The 14,955-nt window shown below is 33.2% G+C and overlaps 1 non-coding gene across 1 annotated transcript; it reads left to right on the top strand.

The window, feature by feature from the left end:
• Positions 1-4,944: 4,944 nt before the first annotated feature.
• Positions 4,945-5,051, top strand: LOC121231046 (small nucleolar RNA R71). Its single transcript, XR_005929115.1, has one exon. It is a non-coding gene; the product is annotated as a small nucleolar RNA R71 (small nucleolar RNA).
• Positions 5,052-14,955: the final 9,904 nt, after the last annotated feature.

Raw genomic sequence — 14,955 nt, 5'->3', positions numbered from 1 at the left:
TAATTGATGTGAATTACGAATGAGGGTGGTAGTATTTAAAGTGAAAGAAGGGAAAAGCTTGACTTGAATTATTAAAACAAAATAATAATAAATTATTATAAGTCCTAATGTCATATAAAGTTAATAACAATTAATAAATAATATAAGGTATATTAATATATTATTTACTATTACTTTATTTTTTGAAAAAAAAACTCTTAAATAAATTATTAAATAATTCTAATCCTATGCAAAGTTGATAATAATTCATATATATTGTATAAAATATAATTATATATTAGTTATTATCATTTTATTTATTTAAAAGAAATTAAAAACCTTTATTTTGGTTGTTTTTAAAATATTTACAGAGAAAGACATCTAATTTCAATATTTACAAAAAAAGTCAATTTTTACAATTAATTCAATTAAGTCCCTAGACTTATAGGTAATTTGAAAATTGAGCTGCAAGCTAACACTTGGATCAAAATTGACCTTCTTATTTGAAAAATTAAAAGTTTATTTTGTCACTTTGTAAATATTTTCTTGGAAGATTATGTTAAAATCAATTCCCAGGAAAGATTGGAGGGGTCACAAGCGGTGCCGCTAAAGATATCCCTAAAGGTGTCTTGTATGTTGTATTGTAGGCCCATAAAGCGTCATCCAGTCTTCTAGATTAATCTTGTCAGTTTGGACAAACTGCTTTTTAGAGTATACCTTTTATCTTTTATTCGCCAATTCAACTTGTCCATTCATCTGCGGATGGTAAGTTGTGGCAACCTTGTGCTTCATTTCGTGGTTTTCGAGCAACCATTTCAACTATTTGTTCACAAGATGGGACCCCTCATCACTGATTATAGCCTTAGGAGTTCCAAGCCTTGTGAACACATGTTTCTGCAAAAACTTCATCACAACCTTGACATCATTCGTCGGATATGCCTTGGCCTCAACCCATTTAGATACCTAGTCTACTGCTACCAATAAATATTGTGACCAAAAGAAGGAGGGAATGGACCAAGAATGTCAATACCCCAAACATCGATCAATTCTATCTCCAAGATGTTTGTTTGGGGCATCTCGTTTCTATTGGTGATGTTGCCAACCCTCTGACATCGATCACAACTCTTTACATAAGCGTACACATCTTTGAATAGCGTTGGCCAAAAAAATCTAAATTGCAATACTTTGGTCGCAGTATGTGTACCTTCGAAGTGTCCCCCACTCGGAGCTATGTGACAATGATATAAAATCTTATGTACCTCATTTTCTGCAACGCATCTCGTACCTCATTTTCTGCCTTGCAACTCTTGATCATTTGATATGCACACTTTTTGAACAAATATGGCTCTTTCCAGAAATAGTACTTCACATTATGAAAAACTTTTCCTTTGTTGATACGTCTTATCAATTAGCATCAAACCAAAAGCTAAATAGTTAGCAAAATCAGCAAACCAAGGGGTATTATTGATATGATTTACCTTAAGTATGTACTCGTATGGAAATATCTCCTAAATGGGTGTAAGTGGAGAATTTCCTTTTTGCAGCTCCAATATGGATAAATGATCTGCCACTTGATTTTCTAACCCTTTACAATCTTGAATTTCTAGATCAAACTCTTGGAGTAGAAGTACCCATCAAATAAATCTCAACTTGGCACCTTTCTTAGCAAGTAAATATTTAATTACCGAATGATTTGTATAGACAGTCACTTTGGTACCTAAAAGATAGGATCGAAATTTATCAAAAACAAATACAATAGCAAGTAATTCTTTCTCTATTACCGTATAATTCAATTGAGCTCCTGTCAGAGTCTAACTTGCATTGTAGATGAGATGAAAAACTTTGTTCCTTTGCTGGCCCATCACAGCTCTTATCGCGAAGTCACTTGCGTTAGAAATCAACTCAAATGGAAAATCCCAATCCAGTGTGACGATAATGGGTGCCGAAACTAATCAGTTCTTCGTATCATTAAATGCTTTCAAAAATTATTCATCAAAGTTGAATATCGTGTCCTTCTCTAATAATTTGCATAAGGGTTCAGTGAATTTGAAGGAGTCTTTGATAATTCTTTAATAGAATCTGGCATGTCCCAAAAAGCTCTTAACACCCTTTACATATGTTGTAGGTGAGAGTTTCTCGATAACATCTACCTTTTATTTATCCACCCTAATTACATGTCTCATTATTTAGTGTCTTAGAACAATACTTTCTCGTACCATGAAATGACACTTTTCCCAATTGAGGACGAGGTTTGTTTCTTCACACGCTTTAGTACCTTGGCAAGTTTGGCTAAGCAATCATCATAAGTGTCTCCAAACACTAAAAAATTGCCCATAAAAACTTCCAAATACTTTTCAACCATTTCAGTAGAAATAGCCATCATACATCTTTGAAATGTAGCGACTGTATTACATAAACAAAATGGCGGGCGTCTACATGTGAATGTACCGTACGGGCATGTAAATGTTGTTTTCTGTTGATCCTCTGGTGCTACTGTGATCTGATTATACCCTGAGTATCCATCGAGAAAATAGTAATAGTCTCACCCCGTGAGTCTATCCAGCATCTGGTCCAAGAACTACAAACGAAAATGATCTTTCCTAGTCGCCTTATTCAACTTTTGGTAATCTATGCAAATTCTCCATCTCGTAACCATTCTAGTCGGTATTAATTCATTATTCTCATTCTCAATGATTGTAATACCTCATTTCTTTAACATACACTGGACCGAACTTACCCATGAACTATCTGAGATGGGATAAATTATACCCGAATCTAACTGTTTTATGATCTCTTTCTTTACCACATCCTTCATAATGGGGTCCAGTCTTTGTTTTTTATCAATCATTCCTTTCTCACCATATTCTAGGATATTTTTGTGCATGCAAATGGATAGGCTAATACAATAGATATCGGCTATAGTCCATCTGATAGCCTTCTTGAATTGTTTCAACACTAAAATGAGTTTCTATTCCTGCTTTTCAGTTAACTCTTCTGAAATAATCACAGACAAAGTCGAAGCATTACCTAAATAGACATATTTTAAATATGAAAGAAATTCCTTCAAGTTCTAATTTAGGTGGCTTTTCTATCGACACTTTTGGTTGAACATAATCTCTACTTTCTAATTCCAAGTATTAAAAACTTGATTGTGGATTAAATCCCTTCAAGTTTGCTTCTAGCAAAGTTAAGTATTCCTCCCCCTCTTTATCACTTAGAGGGTCTGACAGGAAAACTTGTTCCAATGGGTCCTCAACAGAGTTGAGTTCCCATTCCATGACTAATTCTTTTAACTTAGATACTACAAAACAATCGTCAACTATGTCAGGAAATCACATAGATTTAAAAACATCAAACGTTACATGATCGTCTTGAACATGCATGGTAAGCTCTCTCTTCTGCACATCTATAAGAGTCCTTCCAGTTGTTAGGGAAGGCCTTCCTAAGATGATTGGGACCTCTTTATCTAGTTCAAAGTCTAAGATAACAAAGTCAGTAGGGAAAATAAATTTATCTACATGTACCAATACATCCTCAATTTTTCCTTCTAGGTGTGCTAAGGATCGATCTGCTAACTAAAGTCAGACCGTAGTAGGTCTAGCTTCACCTATACCTAACTTTCTGAATATGGACATAGGCATCAAGTTGATGCTCACACCCAAATCACATAGTGCCTTACCACAATAAGTTGTTCCAATGTTAGAAGGTATGTTAAAACATTTAGAGTCCTTCAATTTTGGCGGTAGTTTATCTTGAAGATATGCGCTGCATTCCTTTGTTAGAGCCATCATCTCAAAGTCTCTAAGTCTTCATTTCTTAAACAAGACATCCTTCATAAATTTGACGTAGTTTGGAATCTGCTCAAGTGCTTCTACTAACAAAATGTTGATATCAAGTTTCTTGAGTATGTCTAAGAACTTCCTGAACTCAACTTCCTACTTCTACTTTTGAAGTCTTTGAGGGTAGGGTGGTGGAAGATTCTTAACTTGAACTGGGCACTTCGTCTATTATGGCACTTCTACATCTAACAAAGGTGTTAGTTTATCAGAATTGACTAGGTCAGAAGTTACCTTATCAGATTTTACAGATTTTGATTCTGATGAGGTTGGATTTTCAAAATGTGATTGAACTTTCACTTTATCTCGAGCATCAGCTGGCTCTTGCTCAACTTCAATAGTGTTGGGCTCTAACGCCCTTCCGCTCCTTAGTTTCAATTCTTTACAATGCTCTTTCCCAGAATTTCTTGGATTCTCCGTATCACTAGGCAAAGTGCCTTGTGGTCAGTTCCTAAGTTCAGTTGTAAGTTGAACTACTTCATTCTCCAAATTTCTTAAAGTTGTGTCATTCTTTGCCATTATGCCTTCAATAGGTTCTTTAGGCTATTAGAAGGTTCAGCTTGTGGTGGTTTCTAAACTTTTTGGGTAAATAAAAGTGGTTGGGTTAATCTAGGTTGTGCATAAGTGTTACTAGGTGTAACCCCTTGGTTACTCCAAGATAAATTAGCGAGATTTCGATAAGATGAGTTATAGAAATTGGATTGAAATCTTTGTCTTCATCGATTCTGCTCTTGGTTCTGATTACCCATGTAATATATAGATTTTGGGTTTGACGGGCATTCTTCAAACAAGTGTCCTTCCCCACAATAAACATAAGCTACATTTTCGAATTGATTTGATGGCTGAGCTACAAAATTATTTAACCTATTAGTAGTAAAGTTTTTAAGCATTAAGGATATCGAAGATACCTGATATACAAGTGAAGTGAGAGTTTCCACTTCATGTACTCTAGTGACTCGTCTTCCTAACTCTACTTAGTTTATAATTATTGATGGGAATCCTTTCGATGATTTCATAAGCCTCATTATAAGACTTAGAAAGGAGAGCACCATTGACAGAAGTGTTCACTACCATCCTCGTGTGAGCATTTGGACCATTATAGAACGTCTTTAATTGGATGCAATGAGGGATTCTGTGATGAGGGCATCTTCATAATAGTTCTTTAAACCTTTCTCACACCTCATACACGGACTCGTCATCCATCTGTTGGAAGGTAGCGATCTCGTTCCTCAACTTAGCATTCTTGCTAGGTGGGAAGTACTTCATAAGGAATCATTCTGCTAACTCTTACCATGTGGTAATGGAATTTGGTGGCAATGAGTTCAACCAGGTTTGAGCTCTATCCCTTAGTGAGTATGGGAATAACTTTAATCGTAGTGCATCTTCAGGTACTCCCGCAAATTTGAAAGAATCGCTCACCTCCATAAACAATCTTAAGTGAAGGTGAGGATCTTCGGTAGGCATTCCACTGAATTGACCCACTATCTGAACATTTAGAACATGACTGGCTTCAGTTCAAATTGATGCCTTAAGTTTGGGTCTCCTAATGTCCGTATTAATCTTATGAAACAATGGCACAGCGTACTATCTTAAGGCTCTATCCCTATCATCAACAATAAGGATTGGATTTTGAGCATGAGTTCTTCTGTTTCTTTGATTCTGATTTTCAAAGTTCATCTCTTCGATCCTTCTCTGAACTACTTGTTTTCTACTTTGTTGAAAAGTCCTTTCAATTTTAGGATCTAAGGGGATTAAATCGATAATTTGATCAATACTCATAAACACCTAAAACAATCACAGAAAATTTGATTAAATTAAAATTAAACAAAAAAATAAACAAAAATGTAAAATTAACAATTTCACAAAATAGTTTCTTTTAAAGCAGTTCCTGACAACGGCGCCAAAAACTTGGAATGACGGAAATGTGCAAGTGTACACAATCGTAACAAGTAATAAAGTGACAAGTATTGTTAAGTTATTGTACCCACAGGGACTGTGCAAGTGAATATTTATGAAATGTAAAATTCAACAATTTGGTGGAGGAAAAATATATTGATTTGAAGTGGTGAAATAAAAACTAAAAAATTAACTCAGTACTAACAAAGAAAATAAAAAATAAAATTCCAATGCACAATTTCTAAAATTGAGTTTAATCAATATGACAAAAATGTGTTAGATCAATTTTATTATTTAACTTAGAATAATTAAAGCTGTGTTCATGTTGTTACGAATAATTTCACAGTATCTTGGTAAATTGCTAACTAATGCACATACTCACATATTAAAACTCATTAATCTCTTGAACATATTTCTATGCCAATGCAAACAATTAATCAAATTCTAATAAGAAAGTATAAGATTAAGTGAGGTAACAAAATATCGCTATATTGAAACAATTTAATCACAATAATCTTGCAAGTTATTCAAGGTTAATGTATTTTTTAATATCGTTGCTAATTTAACATTCAACTACCTTAGAAGATTAAACATACATCAATTAAATATTGTATCAATTAATTATAATTTCAATTCGGTTAATAATTAATTCAATTTCTACATTACAATTAAAATATAAGCATAACGTAGGCATGGTTTTATTTGATTGAACAATTTATTAAGACCTAATAACAATACAAACACATTTTAAATAATCTAAGCTGATAGAATACAATTAATATAACATGAAATGAATTTAAGTTATTTTAATTAATTGAAGAACAACAACAAAAATATTCATGTTCATGATCATAACAAAACTTAAAACCAAGTTAAGAGAAGGGAACTAGAAGAACAAATCTTGATGGTTTTGTCACACCCCAAAATAGGACCTAGGAGTTTTAGGGGTATTATAGGAATTTTAGCCTTTGAGAGTTCAGAATTCTATGACATGGCATATCGGTAATGTTTTCAATTATGGTTTTTTGAAAATTAAATCAATTTCTAAAAATGATTTTCAGAAACTTTTAATTTTAGAAAAAGGACTGATTTGTAAATGAGTCAAAATTGTGAGTTTTTAAGAAGCAATTAGACCAAAATTTATAAACCAACCTATTTCTTCTTCCCACCTACAGTTTTTCGAGTTAACCCTTCCCCAAAACTAGTATTGTCGTCCCTTGATTCTCTCTTGCTATTTCAATCAATTTTGAACTCCAACTCCTAATACTATTTAATTCTTTCACCCTTGAACCTTAAACCTCTATAAAAGACTAAAAAAAAACACCCAAAAATATCATAATTCCTCTATTGTCAAGCTTTTAGATTTTTTGAATTTTTGATCAAATGCTTGGTTTTTCGTCAACTAAGGTAAAAAATCATCTTCCTATTATTTTTAAATTTTATTTAGTCTTTAAAACCAAGTTTTTAGCCATTAAATCACATGTTTTAAATAAGAGCCGAAAATTGGGTCGTTAATGGTGGATTTCAAGATTTTGTATAAAAACGTGGTTTCAAAGTAATTTTCAATTAGTTTTAACATTATTAAAAGGTTTATAAACTTACGTTGAATTTTTGTTAAATATTTCTTGAGTTTTAATGAATTCTCGAAAAATAGCAATAAAACATGTTAAAAAAGTCGATATATTGAATTGAGTAGTTTTGTATAGTTTAAAGGTTGAGAATAAGTCGTAAGTGAATTATAAGATGAACATAATTGGTTTTAGGTGAAAAGATTAAGTATAGATCGAGTTATTCGAATTAAAAGTTTGCTATGTTATAAGGTTCGGTTGAGAACTTAGTTTATGCTTGTAATGAATCATTGGCTAATTTTTTGATGTATTGTTGTGTGAATTTATGGTGTTGAAGTTCCAGGTTCACTAGAACCTTGTACAAGTAGAGTTAAATGTAAGAAAAAACTAGTTTGAGCTTTCGGCTTTTAGGTGAAAGCATAATCGGTGAGTGTATGGAATAATTGCTTGTGGACATGATTCAATACGTTATTGGGAATTTAGTAGTAGCCTAAACCCCTACTCTAAATTCCAAGTGTAACTCTAAATTTCGAGTGTAGGTTTTCTCATACCTATGTTTTTCTTGTGAATTATGTACTTATGTGAATGTGAATATGTGATATGTGGATATAATAACTATTGTGAAAGTGCAAATGTGTACATGTTATGTATATGTTAGTGACAGTGTTTTGTTAAGGATGCAAATATGCAATGATTGTGCACGGATAATTTGTAAGTGATATGTGTTTGATTTCAAATATTTTAGCCTCATGATTATTGAAACCGTTAGATATAGTTGCCATGCCAAAGAATTTTGAGTACTCACCTATATGTACAGTGATTTTGGACGTTGAGGCCCTGGGAAATGTTGCAGGGAAAAGGGAATGTGAGCTAAGCTCCATTCAATGGGACATGAGAGGGGAAATAAGGAGAGTGTTAATTTTATGCTTAACTTTTGGGACATGTTTAACTCTATGAGTCTATGTTTGGTGTGTCGGAGATCCGTGTATCCAATGAGTGATGATAGAGCTCACTTTCATGTTTCGTAGCTTAAGTGTCAAATTATCTTAACTTATGAATATGTGTGTATTGTGATATGTGTTTCTATATCATGTGACCATTATGAAAATTATCTATAAAGATGTTTGAGAATATTGTGGTATATGCTTGAATGTTATTACTAATAATGTGATATATGCTCAAACGTGATGAGATTTTATGAGTATGGTGATATATACTTTTATGTTAGGTGATTATATGTGTAATATGGTATATGCTTAAAATTTAATATATTTATCATGTTAAAAAACTAGAAAACAATACATGAATAAGTATATTATGACACTAAAGTTAGAGCTATTAAGGTTGCGCTATATGGTTGTTTCGTTAATGCTTGATGAATTATTTGCATGACAGTTGTTCTAGGCATTCACTGAGCTTGTTAAGCTTACCCACACCTTTTAAACCATTACAGACTAGTTGAGTGAACGGTGTGGTTCCAAGGGTGATCCAAGCAAGTCTATTTGTTATTTCAGATGTGTTTTACATTTATTTACATTTTGGGGAATGAGGCAATGTGGTCAACTTGTAAATAGCCATGTTAACTTCTAGAAATTTTGCTAGTTTTTTGTTCAGTTTATAAGGATTACATGTTACTGTTATACTTGAGTTCATGAACATGATGAGGGATTGACGTTAATCGCTCGAATATGATATTGCAATATTAAACTATTAATAAGGCTGTTGAATGATTAATTGTTTATGCATGTTTCATTTTTTAGGTCTGGAGAAGAGGTATCAACAATCAAGTTTTAAAATTGATACCTCTATGTTTTGAGACTTGTAGGAAGTCAGAACAGAGATTTGGTGTCGATACCTTAGCTCGAGTATTGATACTCGGGGTTAAAGTGTCAATATTTCATGACAAGTACCTATAGTTTTTGAGACTTTGAGTTTCCAATCGAGAAACAAAATGCAAATTTGGTATCATTTTTGTAGGTGGTATTGATACCACTTAACAAAAATATCAATACCCTAGTGTCAGTATCAATACTTACGTGACAGTTTTGAGATTTTGTTAAATGGACCTCATGCATGTTTGATTATCATTTTAAAACCTATTGATGTATGTTCAGCATGTATAATTGATAAGTAAGAATATTTTCGATCAAAAACTTATACGAATGATAATATGAAAGGAATTTCATTTAGAATGAGCTTTTACTTGATTTGTATAATATGAGATGGTGGTGTGGCATCCGAATATTCGGGCTTGGCGACCAGGCTGAGTACAAGGTGTTACAGGTTTTCTAAAGCTAGACTAGTGCGCTCCTCTGTTCTGTACTCATTCTAATGATCCAAGGCCTTCACGAACACTTTATTGCTACTACTCCAATAGGCGTGCAAGCTCTTTTTCAAGAAGGGAATTCTGCAAGGGAAGAAAGGAATTTAAAGGCCACAAAGAAAAGTTAAAGAGAGAAAGTGAGTTAAAGAGAGATGTGTGAAGTAAGGGATAAATAAGGGAATAGGGTTATATATATAGGTGGAGTTGGTTGCTAAAAATAGTGAGGAAATATCAACCACTCCCTCTCCCTTGGCCGCCATGCATTGAGCAAGTTTGAGTGATTCAAATTTGTTAATTTTAGCTTGGGGCAAAAAGTAAAAATCATGTAAAGTGGAAGGGTTTGAATGGAATTTATGAGAAGTTCAAAGGTTGTTTTGCAAGTGTGAAAATCAGCTGATTGAGTCAGCTATATGGACATGTTGGGCTGCCCCTTCTTGTTGGATCAGTCCTCTTTTACTTAATACAATTGGGCCACATTCTTTTTTAGGCTTATAATTAATTTTTAACCCAATTAATTTTAAATCAAAATTAATTATAAAATATGTATAATAATCATTATTAGACCGTCCTTTGTTGGAAAATAATTAGGCTTGCTCTTGATTCACTTGATGTAGAAAATTGCCCCAACGGCTCAAGCCTTTCGAGGTGACTGTCAAGTTAATTTTCACCTTTTGTGCAAAATTGTCGAAACTAAACCAAATTTGTGAAAATTTGTTATAAAAATAATTAAAACTCAATATGTTAACAATTTAAGTGCAAATTAATTATTTTATAATTAAAGTATGAATTTCGACAAAAACTACTATGAAACTACATGAATTAGAGCTCAAAAGATGCTGAAAAAGTCTATATTTTTGTGTTTTCAATATCTCCCAATTCAACTTCAATTTCAAATCAATAATTTCACTTTTTGAATTTTGGATCCAAACCAACTAAATTCACAAGACGACATTCCAAACATTGCACTTTACATTCTGTATTTGCATAAAACAGCTGACTCCACACTCTAAGCCCTTCCATAATATTGACAATCGATTCAGGATCTCCCCAACACTAGAGTTCCGTAATCGCCATTCCTCCTCCCAATTTGCTTCTAGAATTTAGTTTGCTTCAAAATGAAACCTATCATTGTTTGAGAGAAATATTCCACTATCAACATGAAACCTTCTGTCAATAAAATAGATAATGGTCTGAAATAGTATGTGGCAAATAATGAAGCGAAGCATCAGCAAAGTCATTCCTCCAACTAGATTTTGCAACCCCTCTATCAGGCCATTCCCCACTGTTAGAATCCAGAAGACAACACACACACATATATCATTTACCAATAAACCCAATGTCCTAGATATCAAAATCTTCCAAAGCCAACAAAAAATCTTCCATTTTTTGTTCCTATCTTAATCGACCCCCTATTTTTAAAAAAAGTAAGAAATTGTATTAAAATCACCCGCTACTAGCCACACTATTGAGAAATTTTAGCTAAGATAACGCAACAAATTCGAAGACTGATTTTGATAAAAACCTGTAAACTGCCACAATCGCCTATCAACATCCTCAACTATGTCCAAATCAATAGGATTTTTAGAAAAACTTAAAAGATTAATAGTGCAATTATTCATTCAACAAACACAAAGCTCTGCTTTGAAACCCTCCGAACTTAAATCAATGTCATTATTAAAACCAAGTTTTCCATGAATCTTACATACATAAGAATCTTGTAGTTTAGTCTCAATGAAAAAGACTACATAGGGATGGAAACTCTTCAACAAATGTTGAAGTTAACGAATTGCCTATGGATCCCCAAGCCACAGATGTTCCAGCATAAGATTTTCATTAGGACTGGTTGAGCCTGTGCAACAGGCTCAGCCAACAGTTTCATGGGTCAGTTATCCAACTACCGTACTTCCCCACTTCTGATATTCAACCTAACTAGACGAGTAGGAGAAGTCTTATCCCTTCTTGGTCTTTTCTTTCCATCTACCATCTCAATAAGGTTTTCCTCAACAGAACAACCCATTGTTTACTGGTAAAAAATTGCATGTGGTCCCCTTTTCAACATCTTATCCTTGTTAGATGCACCTCCTAAATTTTATCCAAGATTTTCTCTAAGCTGTCTAAATAAAAGAAATATTTTAAAAAATCCAATTCTTTCAAGAACTTCGTAAGGCCTAATAAATCTTAGACAAAATTCCCCTTTTTCATTCAAATGTAGAAGTTTCTTCCAATGAAAAACTTTAAAAAAGATATTATCACCAAATTTAAACTCCATTCCTTTTTTTTAAATCAGCATAATATTTTTGTCTACTAGGAGTAACTTTCAAATGATTCTGAATAATTGGCTTTATCTTTAGTTTCCTGAACTAAATCAATCCAATCAGTTTACTTTCACTCAATTTTGTCCAACATAGAGAAGTTTGACATTTACGACCATACAAAGCTTCATAGGGTGTCATTTTGATACTTGATTGGTGGTTATTATTATATGCAAATTCCACTAGAGGTAGGAATCTTTCCCAACTTCCTTCAAACTCAATCGCACAGCTTCACAACATATCTTCGAGTATCTGAATTACTCATTCAGATTGGACATTAGTTTGGGGGTGAAATGTTGTGCTGAAATTTCATTTAGTGTCGAATACTTCATGGAAATTACCCCAAAATTGGGAGGTAAATTTTGGATCTCTATCTGAAATGATGGACTATGGCACTCTATGTAACCTCACGATCTCGAAAATATACAATTCAACTAAATTTTCTAATGAGTGGTCAACTTTTACTAGGATAAAATGAGCGAATTTTGCCAACTTTGATAATTACCAAAATTAAATATTTTGTTTTTGGTGATAATGGTATCCCAACCACAAAGTCCATCGTAACTCATTCCCATTTCTATTCAAGAATCGTTGTAAGTTGTGATAGTCCTAAGGGAACCTGATGTTTGACCTTCAGTTGCTGGCACACTAGACACTAGGTCACATATTTTATTATATCATTTTTCATGTTCGGCCATCAGTAGAACATTTTCAAATCATTATTCACGTTGCTACTACCCAAATGCATCACAAAAGTACTATGGTGAGCCTCTTGAAGAATGTCTCACTTAGATTGGAATCATTTAGAACACATAACCATTTTTAAAAGTATAAACTCTCATTTTCGCTTACATTAAACTCACTAGTTTACCCATTTTAAAATAGTTTTTACTTAGCTTTAAGCTTTTCATCATACCTGTCACACACTAATCTGGGGGCTATAATTTTTTTTGGGGTTTGATGGTTATGTTGGAAATCTATTTCTTGTTATTTGGGCCTTTGAATGAAGTCGGGTTCATTTAGTATTTTTGGAAACTCTAAGGTAGACAAACTTTGAAGCTTGGAGAAGTTGCTTAAGAGACTCTTAATGCTACAAGAGGTCGTGAGTTCAATTCTCATTGGTGTTGTAAATCTTATTAATTCATTTCTTTTGATTCTATTCAATTTGTTCATGTCTTGAATTATATTTATTTGTTGTGAGCACTTAGACAATAAAATGAGTATTAGCCTAGAGGTTGATAACAAGCATAACTACCCAAGTGACCCACGTTTGAATCCCCCTCTCCTATTTTTATTTTTTTCGACATTAATAGCTTGGTCAAATCCCCTTATTGCCCAATTTTAGTTGTCATGCAAGGGAGATTTTTTCCCCCTTACCTTTCTCTTCTTTCCTTTTTTATCCCCTTTTTGTCTCCCTTTGTTCCCCTTCCTTTCCTTTTCTTTACCATGTTTCACTCATTGCCTTTTTCCTTTCCCTTTGACTTACTAGCCATCCCATGTAACTTAGGAAAGGAATTCATTATTTTCTCTCTCCATCTTTTCACTCCTCCTCTATTTGAACCACCATAGTTCTTTTCTGTCGCTACCTTAATCTCTTTTAGCCACCAGCACCCCACAATCAACCACCACCATACCATAATCTCTTCCTTTTCTCATTTCCTTCCCCATCGTCGCACCACCCTCGGACCTCCACTGCACGCCACTATAACATTGCCATCTCGTCGTTAGCCACCGTCATTTTTCTCTCAGTCTCTCATCTTTTTTTTAGATCTTCCCAAATCCTCACCCCAGTGTAGATTTGTTAGAATCGATTGATATTAGTAAAGAGCAAGTGTATTCTTTTCAGGTTTGAAATATTGATATTGGTAAAGAGTAAGTGTATTCTTTTCAGGTTTGAAATATTGATCTTTCAAAGCTTTGGCTGAACCTATCAATTGTGTTAGCCGATTTTCATATGTATGTCATGTGTGTTATATTGTTTAAGGTATGGTCCTAGAAGGAGATTGACTCAAATTTTAACCATATGGGTGTTATTAGTTTTTATCTATTGATAGATGATTGAGGTAAGTGATTATTTCAGAATAGGAAATCAGATTCTTTTCTTCAATTGTTCAAGTTTAGATCAATGTATTTTTTACTAGATATATTATTAATTGAATGTGTCAAATAAGGTGTGGGTCCTAATAGGTAATGTTTGTGTGATTTATTTGAAATTGAAATCATGTTCCCATGTTTTATCAATTCGACCAAATGTGGAAAGTGTTACTGTGATTGACCAATTGGACTTATGATTCAAGTGATGATCACACATGACCATGTTTCCTTAATGTTCTCAATTGTGCTAATAATTTGTTATCGTTACTGATACTCTGAAAGCATGATTACACATGGCTACTGTTTCTGTTACACTTAAAGTGTGGCATATATAATATTATAACTGAACTGACTTTGATACGGTTACCGAACTGATTTTGATATTGTTACCAAACTGATTTTGATACTGAAATGCATGAAATGCCTTTTTGCATTGCATGAGGATTTGGTATGATTGAAAGAGGAAGATCTAGTAGTTTATCTGCAATTCTGGTGGTTTAACCATATAATTCTGACAAAATCACTATTTTCTATTGTGATAATGAAAATAAGTTTTAGATAAAATACAATTTAGTTTTTGGAATGAATGATCTTTATAAAGGAAATTCTAAAGATACTTGATTTATCAAATTAACATGTTTTCGCTAAATAAGGACAAATATCCAAGTTCACTAGTTTTGAATAAAAAGGCAAATGGTTTTAAATATATTTTTTAAATTACAGAAGTTTTTCTGTGCCATTTCGGTGGCCAATGCAGCCTTCAAGATTCAGCAAAAATGTCTAGGTCAGGTTTGGGAGGTTATAATACCTCTAAAATTTTGAATTCTTTGAAGGAACATTAGTTTAACTCTCAATTCTATTAAAATAGAACCATCACACTTCGGGGTCAAACGTGCATTCGTAACTTTTAAAATAGACAAGGATTTCTGACTTAAAGCGTTGGTCAC

Source organism: Gossypium hirsutum, chromosome A06, assembly GCF_007990345.1.
Source record: "Gossypium hirsutum isolate 1008001.06 chromosome A06, Gossypium_hirsutum_v2.1, whole genome shotgun sequence".
NCBI lineage: Eukaryota > Viridiplantae > Streptophyta > Magnoliopsida > Malvales > Malvaceae > Gossypium > Gossypium hirsutum.
This window is presented reverse-complemented; position numbering and strand designations above follow the sequence as displayed.